General features: G+C 35.0%; 1 pseudogene; it reads left to right on the forward strand.

The window, feature by feature from the left end:
* The first annotated feature begins 3,640 nt into the window (after positions 1-3,640).
* The window catches only part of LOC109094241, a 29,764-nt pseudogene continuing 19,920 nt past the window's right edge, over positions 3,641-13,484 (forward strand).

The following is a 13,484-nucleotide window of genomic DNA, read 5'->3' on the forward strand; positions in this document are numbered from 1 at the left end:
TTCTACACTCTCAAGACTCCTGATGTAGAAAGAAGACAAACTGAATCTTTCAATTTGCACACACCCAAAGACAATGAGTCAAACACCCGTGTTTTGAATTGGAAATTGTAGATTAATAGTCACAAAGTGTAAAATGACATACACAAATGTTGCGACATATTTACCTTTTGCCACTTTACTTCAGTTTCGCTGCACAACGTCAAGTAGGCACTTACAGCCTCTCAGATCTGGCGAGTAAGTAGTTAAAATCCTAGAGCCTCTGACTTTTGTTACTCTTTTTGACAGTATTGCTGTTGCAAAACTCACTTGTCTTGCCCAATGTAGATGCAGATGTGAGAGCGCAGAGGGCAAGAGGCGGTGCTTTGTCTCGTCAGAATGGAAACATTTTATTGCGTACGATGCATCTGACCACATGAACAAGCGCCAGCCACCGCGACATGGCCAAGAAAGAAAATGTTTTTATTTTCATTACATATGTATCAGTTATTTGCTTAAAAACACTGCAAACTATTTTCACTGAATCTCCTTACGCTTTTACAGGATTTTAAGACACTGCATCCATTTTATCCTTCAGGGATTAACTGGTTAGAAAAATAATGCAACATCTTTAATATGTATATCCCCACTGCATATAAAACCTGTGCCAAAGTGCAAATTAAATCTATTTGTTTTGATTATTTGTATGATTTGTAAAAATAATTTAGAACTTCTTCATTGGATTAGAATTCCTAATTTGCTTGTCATTAATGAAACCTTTTTAAATGCCAACATAAAAACAAGCTTATAAAAAATCAGAGTGTTTGATAATGTCATAAATGTGTACATTTAAAAAGCAAAACCTACCCACACCCAACAATTAAGCAGTTATGACCGGCAATACTACTGTTTTGAGAAACTAGAGTAGAGAGCTAACTACATCTCATTTAGTAAACATCAATGTAAGGCCCCTAATTGCGTTTAAACAATGGCATTACATATAGATATTATCTTTCGGAACACCAAATGCCTCTAATTTGCCTCTTTGCACTGGAATTTAAAACATTTTCTCTATTTTAACCCTAAAATACTACACTTATTGTAATATAAATCATAAGGCTCTTAAAGAGAGTGTGATAATGGTACAAATGGTCATTTCATGGATCCCATGAAATTAGCCTAGCGATATTATTTAGTATCATAATCCTCGTCAAATTAACTAAGAAGGACTGAGCTAAGTAAAGAGCTATGTAAGAGCTATATGAGTACAGTTATTTTGTGGTAAAAAGTTCCACTGAAAGGTGTTTGATCACATTTGACTGTAAAGAATTATCGCGAGATCTGAATATAATACTGTTTCATCTCCAGAATTAAAAATGCTTAAGCGTGAGTCAGCCAGTGCACAAATCAGTGTACATTATGTGTTAATAATTGCTAAAAATGGCTGCAAAATATAGTGAAACCGTGGTGTGTCCTGATTACTTACCATTCAAAATGGGTGACCAGCGCGAGATGTTTAGTACTATTGATAAGCATCCCACATGACAGCGTGGCGGTTGAGGATCAAAGCATGTCACAACTGTTTCTCAGCTGCTCTGGTGCAGCGATATTACTCTCTGCAATATGCAGTGGGATATACATATATGAAAGATGTTGCATTATTTGTCTACTCTAGATAATGCCTGAATGACAAAATGAATGCAGTGTCTTAAAAATCATGTAAAAACTTAGGATATACAAAATAGGCCTAACTGATACATATGCATAAAATAAAACACAAATTTCTTTCTTGGCAAGTCGCGATGGCTGGCGTTGTTCATGGTTCAGGCATCGACCAATAAACATTTCTTCATTCGCACCAAAGCCCGCCCCTGGCTCATGCGCTCTCACATCTGCATATACAAGTGCACAAGTTGAGTTTTTGCAACAGGAATACTGCAAAAGGCATAGCAAAAGTCAGAAGCGCTAGGATTTGAAACTCGTACTGCCGATTTGAGAGGTTTGTAAGTGCCGACCTGACGTGTGCAGCGAAAACGAAGTTAAAGTGCAAAAGTAAATATGTCGTAACATGTTGTGGATGTCATTTAACATTTGGACTAGTAATCTACAACTTACAATTCAAAACACGGTGTTTGATCTTGTCTGTGTGTGTTGCAAAATTGAAAGATTCAGCTTTGCACATCAGAGTGTGAGTGCAAATTTCAAACTTACAAATACGAATGTTAATATTCGCTCAAGTTCTCCCACATTCAGATGTCAACCCCTCTCGATTTAGCTAACTGTTTACCTCCAAAGAAATGTTACATAAGTTAGTTCAACTTAAGTAAATGAGGTGTTTGAACTACACACACAGTATAGTGCACTTAATCATTTAGTTGTTGAGCATAGGGATTCTGACTTACCAGAACTTACCAGCGCAATAAATAAAAACACTAAATAAAAAAATGTAATAACAAAATACTAATCTTATTTCAGTTTACTTGTTTTTTTTTTCAAGGCAATGTTTTTTTTTTTTTTTTTTTGAGTAAGGTTTACTAATTAGAATTTACAGTGTTGAGTTATAATAAGCAGGAAGAGATGGAGTCACGTTTGAACCACTAGATACTTATTGATGCCACATCAAAAAGCCACAAAAAAAATCAACAAAAAAAATATTTATTGATATTTATATTAAAAATGACAAGTTTTGAAAGCTGAGACTTATAGTTTCCTTCCAAAAGTAGCCTGCTCTGTCTTGTTAGTCATGAATCGCAATGTCAATCAAGACACTCGAAATCCCGCGCCTAATATCATACGATTCCAGAAGCCATTTCACTTAATATGTCACAGTTTTGGCAGAAATAACAACTTCCATTTCATGCTGACTTTAACATAGTGTGCATCGACATTTTTGTGACACGTCCCCTAGCATAAGGAAAGAAAACAACAAAAATGGAAAAGGTAAAGTACAAAAAGATAAAAAAAGTAAATTATAAATTTTGCTAAATATAAACCAGCAAAACAAAAATGAAACTAATAATTTTAGTAAATTTTAGGCATTTAACACCAACATACAAAACCTATACATGTATCCTTGTGACAATTTCCCTGTGTGACAGCTATTATACAGTGTACATTATATATATACAAAATTACTAATATAATTATATAGGCCAATAGTATATTTTACTTTTTTAATTTCATATCATTTTATAGAATTTGAAACGTGTCAATCGACCACACGTACAATGACTAAATTTCCCAAATATAGAGCACATAGAATGACGTTCAGTGTGTTTGAGTGAGTGATCAGTCTCTCTCTCTCTTTCTCTCTCTCTCTCTCTCTCACACACACACACACACACGTAAATTATTCGCATAGCGCTCTTGGGGAAAGAGAAGGAAGGAAGGGCGAAGATTCGATTTCTGTCAACAGAAGGAAACGCAGTCATTTTATGCCAGTAACAAAACTCTGGGCCTGTTTTTGGCGTCTGCTATTCACTATGGTCAGCTGATCAACTCTGGATTGTGATTAACAACATCTAATGGGATTGAAGAGGCTCAAGTTACCGATGGGTACAAGCGAACTGTAGTAGACCGTTATACTAAAAATTGCATCAGACCATCAATAAAACAACTAAAAAACTTTTACGAAAAAAAGATCTTAAAAAAATTCACAACATCCCACCAACCTGAAGAAAAACAAAAGGAGTGTGCTTAGGATAATATTTTAGGATAATAGCTACTTAATATTTGTCTAGTTGTTGTTTAGAGATGTGATATTCTCGCATATCCTTCTACCACGTTTGAAGACGCAAACGAATCGAAACCGTCAGTTTCCTTTAAACAAGGTCAACCCATATTTATTATCCTTTACATGTGTGGGTATCCCCTCAGACTCGACTATGAAGTCAATTTGACTGCTATTGAAGTTGAGCAGAAGAATAAACCCACCCATTAAAGAATGCTGGAGTGAGGGTACTAAAGATGGCATCGGCGATTTTTGAGGGCACATCCCTGGTGAACATGTTCGTGAAGGATTGTTGGGTTAACGGGATCCGCAGGCTCATCATTAGAGGAGAGGAAAGAGGAGTTCTTTGAAAATAAGGACTGAATGGTCGGACAGAAATATACTCTACCTACACAGAAGCTCCTCAGATTTGGGGAGACTTTTAAAAATACTTATTGATTCCCCCAACAAAGACAAGATATATTTATTAAAGTCCCCTCTGATAGAAGGTAGGTGTCAGAACTGACATAAAGTGGCTTGACGTTGGACATTCGATATTCGCAAATCTAGGGACCGTCTCTAAAGTTACATGCGAAACTACTATACACTTCTCTAACGTCAATAGCATGCAAGGAGAATGACTAACAGTCATGAAAACAACTGTTAACTTTTCATCCAGGTGTCAACTATAATGCACACCTTTTTTATTTTTTGATAATTATTAAAATAAACTGTAAATCATATGGAAAACAATTGCTACTTTTCATTACCGAATGGACTTAAACACAGATTTAAAGCTCAATAGCATTTGAACAGAATGACTCACTTTCATAAAACATACTGTAAAGTGTTCATCTAGGTGTCAACTATAATGCACACCATTCATATTTTTCATAATTATTCAAATTAACTGTAAATCAAATGTAAAATATTGCTACTTTTCATTATCGAATCGACTTAAATACAAATTTAAAGCTCAATAGCATTTGAACAGAATGACTCACTTTCATAAAACATACTGTAAAGTGTTCATCTAGATGTCAGCTATAATGCACACCGTTCATATTTTTCATAATTATTCACATAAACCGTAAATCATATGTAAAAAAATTGCTACTTTTCATTACTGAATGGGCTCAAATGTAAAATATGCCATAAGCATTTGAGCCCATTCGGTAATGATTTTTTTTTTTTTTTTTACATAAGATTTACAGTTTATTATATAAAAGGTGTGCAGTATAGCTGACACCTAGATGAACACTTTACAGTATGTTTTATGAATGTGAGTCATTCTGTTCAAATGCTATTGAGCTTCAAATGATGACATATTTTACATTTGAGCCCATTTGGTAATGAAAAGTAGCAATTGTTTTCCATATGATTTACAGTTTATTTTAATAATTATCAAAAAATCTAAAAGGTGTGCATTATAGTTGACACCTGGATGAAAAGTTAACAGTTGTTTTCATGACTGTTAGTCATTCTCCTTGCATGCTATTGACGTTAGAGAAGTGTATAGTAGTTTCGCATGTAACTTTAGAGACGGTCCCTAGATTTGCGAATATCGAATGTCCAACGTCAAGCCAACTTTACGCCAGTGGTGTACTGAGTGTTATTCAATTCTACTCGAATAATCTTCTATTCTATTCCACAAGTCGTTACTGTACCATTTTTCGTTTACTCGAATTATTTAACATTTTTGTTTACTTGCTACATTTAAAAGAGAAAATGCTTTTGCATATCACAACATTTCTGCAGAACCCTTTGCCTCATCTGTGACTGCAAAACGCAATAAAAGTCTGTACTCGATTACACTGTAATTACTACTCATCCCTAAACTTGAAAATCTGTGGTAATTATCTCAAGAAGCAATTTTAGCCATATTAATATGACTTTTGTTAATGTAATATAATGTAATACGGATTATTCAGTCATATTAAATAATATTTAATGTACTGTAGAACAAAACCAGATCATTTAGTACAAGGTTACCTGACAAGTAATACTATGTACTATAGCCTACTCTAATTTCCACTGAAATTATCCACTGGAAGCAAACCTGTTTCTTTGTTTGGGAAAAAGGTTCAGTTATTCTGCTTAATAATTCACACTGGACTAGATACAGTTACACACAAACCAGACCTTTCATGTGGCTTCTTGGCTTTTGAAACAGATGAGTCAATGAATAGAGCTTTCTTACGGTGATGCATTGTAGCCACACACACACACACACACACATATATATATATATTTTTTTTTCCACTCAGTTATGTCGTAATAATATGTTATGTTGTCTTAACGACATCTTTCCTCGTTTTAACAGCATCTTTTCTCGCTAAACCGACATTTCTAGTATTAACAAGATGTTTTCTCGTTAAAATTCTGATAAAAAGATGTTGTCGTTAATACGATATAATTATCTCCTTAAAACATCTTTTCTCCTTAAAACGACATATTTGTCCTCGTGATAACAACACATTATGTCATAAAAACAATGTTTTCCCATTATTATAGATATATGTAGCCTACCTTATGTGAGCGAGCTAAGCGACTGTTCGAGCTGCAGTCGCCACAGTAGACAGTCTGACATAAACGAGGATCTGCACGCTGCTGAAATTATTGAAACACACTGTTTTAAATGTATTTTAATATAATGGTTTTAATTGTAGCAGCATGTTTATTAGAATCAACCTCCAATCTGTCTACAATATAGTGATATCCATTAACTGCACTCAGACCCATGAGTCCTTTAGGCTATGATCAGATCAAAACGGTTATTTTTGAATAATCGACTCTGGGCTTAATATTTCTGACTGAAGTTTGATTTGGCTTAACAACAAATCGAAATATGAACAAAAAAAAAGAAATAAAGAGATTTTTTAATAGGCTAATAAATAATAATAATAATTACAGGGCCAAGCACTTCAGCAGCAAGTTGAGGAGCTAAGCATGGCATGGAGCATCAGACCAAATGCAACAATGAGCAATAAAAGCAATTGAAATGGCGGAAAAATCATAAATACAACCTCTAGTAGCGTGATTTATTAGCTTATCAAGTGTGACCAATAGGTGGCGCTGTTATCAAATCGATGTGGTGTGTTCTGTGTGAGTTGACAATGACACACACAAAGTTTGGTGTCAATATGCCAAAGCATTGCAGAGATACAGCTACAAGTGCCATTTTGGCATCATGCCTCAAATTTGTTGCTGTGGTATGCGAAAACGGTTTTGTCTATCGACACAAAATCCATAACTTTTTGTCAGCACAGTCTGAAGGTCATCTTGGTTTTGGTGAAAATCGAACCAATGGTTGATGAGGAGTTAGAAAAAGTAGGTTTTCAACATAAATCAAAATGGCGGACAGGAAGTTCAGCTTACTCTGGCATATTTGGTATCTATGTTGTCGGCATAAGCCAAGAAATATTTTGAGACCAGTTTCATTGCAATAGGCTAAGTTATTATCATTTTTATAAATGTAATTATTGATGGTTAATGAATGGTTTATTACTCTTGACCAATAGGCGGCCCTGTTACCAAATTGATGTGGCATGGTCAGTGTGAGGTGTCAATGACACATACAAAGATTGGTGCAAATATGTCAAAGCTTTGCAGAGATATAGCCTCAGAATAATTTTTGCACCATGCCTAAAATTTGTAACAGTGCTGTATGAAAACGGTTTTGTCCATCGACACGAAATGCATAACTTTTTGTCAGCACAGTCTGAAGATGAACTGACTAAATTTTGGTGAAAATTGGACCAACAGGTGAAGAGGAGTTAGAAAAAGTAGGATTTTAACATAAATCAAAATGGCGGACAGTGAGTTCAGATTTCCTTCTAAAAAGTTTATATGTCTGTTGTCGGCACGACCCAAGGACTATTTTGAGACCAGTTTCATTGCAATAGCCTAATGCAATCAAAAGTTATAAGCATTTTTTGAAATTTCATAATTAAAGGTTAATGAATGGTTTATTACTCTTTGCCAAAAGGTGGCGCTGTTACCAAATTAATGTGCCGTGGTCAGTGTGAGGTGAGAATGGCACATACAAAGTTTGGTGTAAATTTGTCAAACCTTTGCAGAGATTCAACCATCAGATGCAGTTTGGCATCTTTCCAGCAAATTCATTCATGCACTAAACAAAAACGGTTTTGTGTATCAACACAAAATCCATAACTTTTTGCCAGCTTTGTTTGAAGATGATCCGAGCCAAATTTGGTGAAAATAGGACCAACGATCTAGGAGGAGCTTGAAAAAGTAGATTGTCAACATGAATCAAAATGGTGGACAGGAAGTTCAGCCAATATCGGTAAAATATCAGTGTATCAGTGTTCTCGTCATGATCCAAGGAATCTATCAACATCAGTCCGATTACAATAGGTTAATGTAAGCAAAAGTTATTAGCATTTTTCTAAATTTCATCATAACTTTTGACCACAAGGTGGCGCTACCCCCCAAATTTTTTGAGTACCATGAAGGTATGGAGCTGAAGATTTTTGTAATTAGTTTCAAAGATACGCTAATGCATTAGTAAAATACAGCATTTTAGAACATAATTCAAAATGGCCGACGCCCAAAATGGCTGACATTAGAATTGGGTATCATTTAATTCGGCATGATGCACCGAATCTAATGAGACCAGTTTTGTGATTTTTGGCCAAAGGATTCAGAAGTTATGAGCAAAAATATGCATTTTTCATATCTCCTGACCACTAGGGGGCACAGTGCTGAAACACTGTAGGTAGTCTCAGGTCATGCTTGTTATAACACACACCAAGTTTGGTCTCAATAGGCCAAACCGTTGCGGAGATATAGCCTCACGTCCACTTTCACATCTCTTTCGTAGAATTTGTTCACGTGCTATTCGGAAACAATATGACAATCAACTTGAAATCCATAACTTTTTGCCAGCATGGTCTGAAGATGATCTGGTTCAATTTTCGTGACAATTGGTTCAATGGCCTTTTTGAATTTTGGTGTCCTTTTGACTCGGCATGAGCCAAGGAATCAGAGGAAAAAAGAATTTTAATTTTGTGGTTTATGGTTCAAAAGTTATTAGCATAAAGAAATTGAAACTTTGGACAAGTGGTGGCGCTAGAGAGCTGGAGTAAGAGACTCCAAATTTGCTATGGTTAATGTTGACACTGTCTTCTATCAGTGCGCCAAATTTCACAACTTTCCCGCAAGCGTTTCTATGGGCTGCCTAAGACTTGCGGCGTAAGAAAAAAATCACGCTAACGGATACAATAGGTTGCCATGCACCTTTGGTGCTTGGCCCCTAATAATAACAATAATAGCCTAATAATAATTAATAATAATAATAATAATAATAATAATTATTATTATTATTACTATTTTGTTTTGTTTGAAAACAGGCAAACGAAAATTAAACTAGATTTTTCGTAGGCCTGTTTTTGTTCGTGGGTAAACAAATGAGCTTAAGCTTTAATATTTGTTTCACATGCCTGGGCAGCTTTGATAATTTAGTCTGATTATATATTAATTATGTATTAGTGATTAAATATTATTAAATATCTTTAGCTGAATCAGGCAGCACATCACATCGCATCGCGTTCTTCTTATGGGTAAAATTCCATGCTTTGCTTTATACTGAAGGAACAGACTGCGCTGCGCCTTGGTGCGAGCACAAAATACAGATGAGTTCAGACGGGAAAGACTGTACAGTACTTCTTTTTGGATTTAGGCTTTATATATATTTATATTTAATTAAATAAACACAAATTTGTATTAAATTGTTTTATTTAAGTAGACCTTTAGACATAGGCACCCTGTTATTTTACAAAAGCAATTTGTAACGTTTTGTTGTTATTGTGGTGGAAGTATAGAAAATAAAGCAGACATTTCTTTCCTGTTATCATAATGTAACCTAAGGGATCACGCCGGCGCCACCAGACCGAGAAGAGCAGTGTTGAGCTTTATATGAGATGTATATTTGCAAGAAATATAGCCTATACAACAGCCAGACAGTATGAAGAAACATTATTGTGACTAATTTGCAGAGTGGTACATGAGATGAACTCTTATTCTGTGTGATGGGATAGGCAGTAAAGACAGGCTGAGTGATAAAGTAGCATTTTTAGGGCTGCCCACACACAAATACCAAGCTAATTTTATAACCCACTAACAATAAATACAAAAAATCTAGCTTAATTTTTGTTTGCCCATTTGCCAAACAAAACAAAATAATAATAATAATAATAATCAAAATATGAAAAAAATAATAATAATTAAAAAAAGATATTTTCTAATAGGATAATAATAATAATAATTATAATTATAATTATAATCCTATTAGAAAATATCTTTTTTTTCCTCCGTATTTCGATTTGTTGTTAAATCAAACATCAGTTATTCAAATAAAGAAATTAAGCCCAGAGTCGATTTTTCAAAAATAACTGTTTTGATCTGGGCCAGGTTGCCCGATAACGATTGATCTTAGGCTTGAACACAATCGCACATACAGTAGCTGTGGTTTAAGTGCTGCTTAGGAGTCACTATCCATTTGTCAAAATCCACTTTTTTTAACTATGACTTTCATACCTTTTATGGACCTTGACATTTACTTATGGACTTTGTTATTTACTTGGCAGTCTATGGGACAGTCTCAAGCCTCCAGGTTTTCATCCAAAATATCTTAAATTGTGTTCTGATGACGAACAGAGCTTTTACGGGTTTGGAATGACACGGGGGTAACTGATTAATGACAAAATTTTCATTTTGGGGTGGAGTATCCCTTTAAGAACATTTTCTAGGAGTCATTTTAGGAGCATTCGTTATTGTTTCACGTAGGCCTACGTTTCCCAAAAATGCACTTAACACAATCGCACGTAGCTTTGCTTTAAGTGCTACTTAGGAGTCGCTATCCAGTTGTCAATTGCTGAAATGTCACTTTATAGAATGGCTCGTAATTGTAGTATACGCTCGTTTATTGAAATGTTAACCTAATGCTGCATTCCAGACAACTCAATAACTATAATATTATATTATATTATATTATATTATATTATATTATATTATATTATAGTGTATAATATTATACTTTACATAATACTACATAATATACTTTATATAGAGAGAGAGGGAGAGAGTTATTTCTGGGTCCAATAAATGGCTGGTTTTCGTCATTGTCACAAGTCATTGACAGATTTTTTTCCCCCAGTCTTTGAAGCATATTTCTTACATTACTTCTTTAGAATTTTTATTTTATTTTATTTTTTTCAGTCATTTAAAGGGGTCATATGATGTGATTTAAATTTTTTATTTCTCTTTGGAGTGTTACAAGCTCTTTGTGCATGAAGAAGATCTGTAAAGTTGCAAAGACTAAAGTCTCAAATCAAAAGAGATAAAATATATCAAAAATAACTCCCAAACACTCACCCAAAAAAAGAATCATTCAAATACGCCCCCACATCTCTACGTCACTATGTGGAAATATTTATGTAATGCCGCCCAAATGTTCATGCAAAGAAAGAAGGCGTGGTTTCAGTAACTGCAGTTAGTGTTGAAGCAGCCATGTCATGGAGATGCTGTGTGCATCTAGGCGAAAGCAAAAGCACTTTATTTGGCCTTCCGAAAGTAGATGCATTTAGGAATCTTTAAGATTATTACAACAGAATAGCAACGCATTTTATGGATGACCGTTTCGTGAACCTAGGAGAGGAGGTAATTCTGACTTTGCTATGACAATCTGGTACTTCTGAATCAGCTACCGTATCAGCTACTGTAGGTATGTTTTGTTAATAGTATACGTATTTGATATTGACTGTTCAAATGCAGAGTTTTGCATGTCGTGTATGTGTGTGTGTGTCAGAGAGAGACAGGATCACACAGTGGAGTCAGCTGTCTTAACCGTCCGTGGGTTGTGTACTACAAACACATAGGAGCTTCATCAATGTGTCTGTTCCTCTGTTCCCCTTTCCGGCTTGAACTGATGGTAAAACTAAGGACATTATTAACTGTCTTTACAATTATTTTGAAAGATGAAGCTCGCGATTATGGAAAGGGGCATTACATTTCTGACCATTGCTTGTGGTGTTCAGCCAATCATAATGCACTGGTTCAGTTGGCCAATCAGAGCAGACTGCGCTTGTCAGAAGGAGGGACTTTGTAGAAAATGACGCGTTTGAGAAAGGCGGGGCATAGATGACCTACAATAATGTACAGTATTTGAAAAATAATGTGTTTTTTGAAAATTAAAGCATGTCAACATATTCTGTTACGTCAAATACACAAAATAATGATCTTTAAAAAAGCATCATATGACCCCTTTAATTTAGATGTGTATTACTGTTTTTTTTCTGCACTTTTCAATTATTTCCTTTATAAATTAATAAAAAAGTAATAAAGTGATAAAGTGTACAATAAAGTACAATTAAATCCTTATATTATAATCGCATTGCACTTGAAAAAAGTTAAAGGTCTAATCTGCCTATTGTCCTGCAGGTGACCGCATAAATCTGTCTTCTTACGATGCACTTATGGCTCACATGGCAGTTATTGGATAGCACTATACTGTAGACAGATTGAAGATTAATCCTAATAAACATGCCGCTACAATTAAAACCATTACATTAAAATACATTTAAAACAGTGTATTTTAAATAATTTCAGCAGCGTGCAGATCCTCGTTTATGCCAGACTGGGGCGACAGCAGCGCGGTCGCTTAGCTTGTTCACATAATGTACCATATATCTATAATAATGGGAAAATGTTGTTTTTATGACATAATATGTCATTATTACTAGGAAAAATATGTCGTTTTAATGAGAAAAGATGTCATTTTAACAAGATAATTATATAGTTTTTACGACATATCTTGTTTTTAAGAGAAAAGACGTTGCATTATCGAGAAAAGATTTTGTTTTTACAACATAATTCATTATTAAGACATAATTGAGTGGGGAAAAAATATGTATGTGGCAGCAATCCATCAACATACTTTTCTAAATATAGAGCAGCCTTTTTAGATTTCACATGCCAGGACAAGCCATACAACATATTGAGATCAAATTGTTAAAGTAGACTTAAATGATATGTTTCATCCTATTGGATTGTAGCACAACTGCAGTGCTAAAAATCAAATTGGCCCAAACTTTAAAGGGGTCATATAATGTTGCTAAAAATAACATTATTTTGTGTATTTGGTGTAATGAAATGTGTTTATGCAGTTTAAGGTTCTAAAACACATTATTTTGTACATACTGTTCATCATTGTTTCACCTCTATACCCTGCCTTTCTGAAACGTGTCATTTTTTTTTACAAAGCTCATTGGTCTGAAAAGCGAGGTGTGCTCTGATTGGCCAGCTATCCAGTGCTTTGTGATTGGCCGAATACCTCAAGCGTGTGACAGAAATATTACACCCCTATACTGTGAAGCATGTCCTGGTGAGAACACCGGCGCCACAAGACAAAAACAATAAAAACCATTACAAACGAGCCATTTGTTGCATCCAGTGGGGACATAATTACGGGTTATAATGACTTCTACTGTGTTTTTACACGTTGTGTTGCATCATGCTGCATAAACAAAACCATGTCTGCATTTGTGATCAGAGAAATGACACGCTCAAAACTCGCATTTGAATCATCAGTGGCAAATCCTTTACATACACACTTGAGGTCAACATCACAGAACTCTTTTAACCAGACCGGCTGGCATGCCATTCAAGGTTGGCATGATGCCTAGCACGTGTCATCTCCACAAGATTGTTTTGCATCTGTGCTTTTTTCTTTGTCTGTTGCAAGGGCGAGGCCAGAAATGTTTAAGTGGGTGGGCCTACA

This window comes from Cyprinus carpio, chromosome A24, assembly GCF_018340385.1.
Source record: "Cyprinus carpio isolate SPL01 chromosome A24, ASM1834038v1, whole genome shotgun sequence".
Classification (NCBI taxonomy): Eukaryota; Metazoa; Chordata; class Actinopteri; order Cypriniformes; family Cyprinidae; genus Cyprinus; species Cyprinus carpio.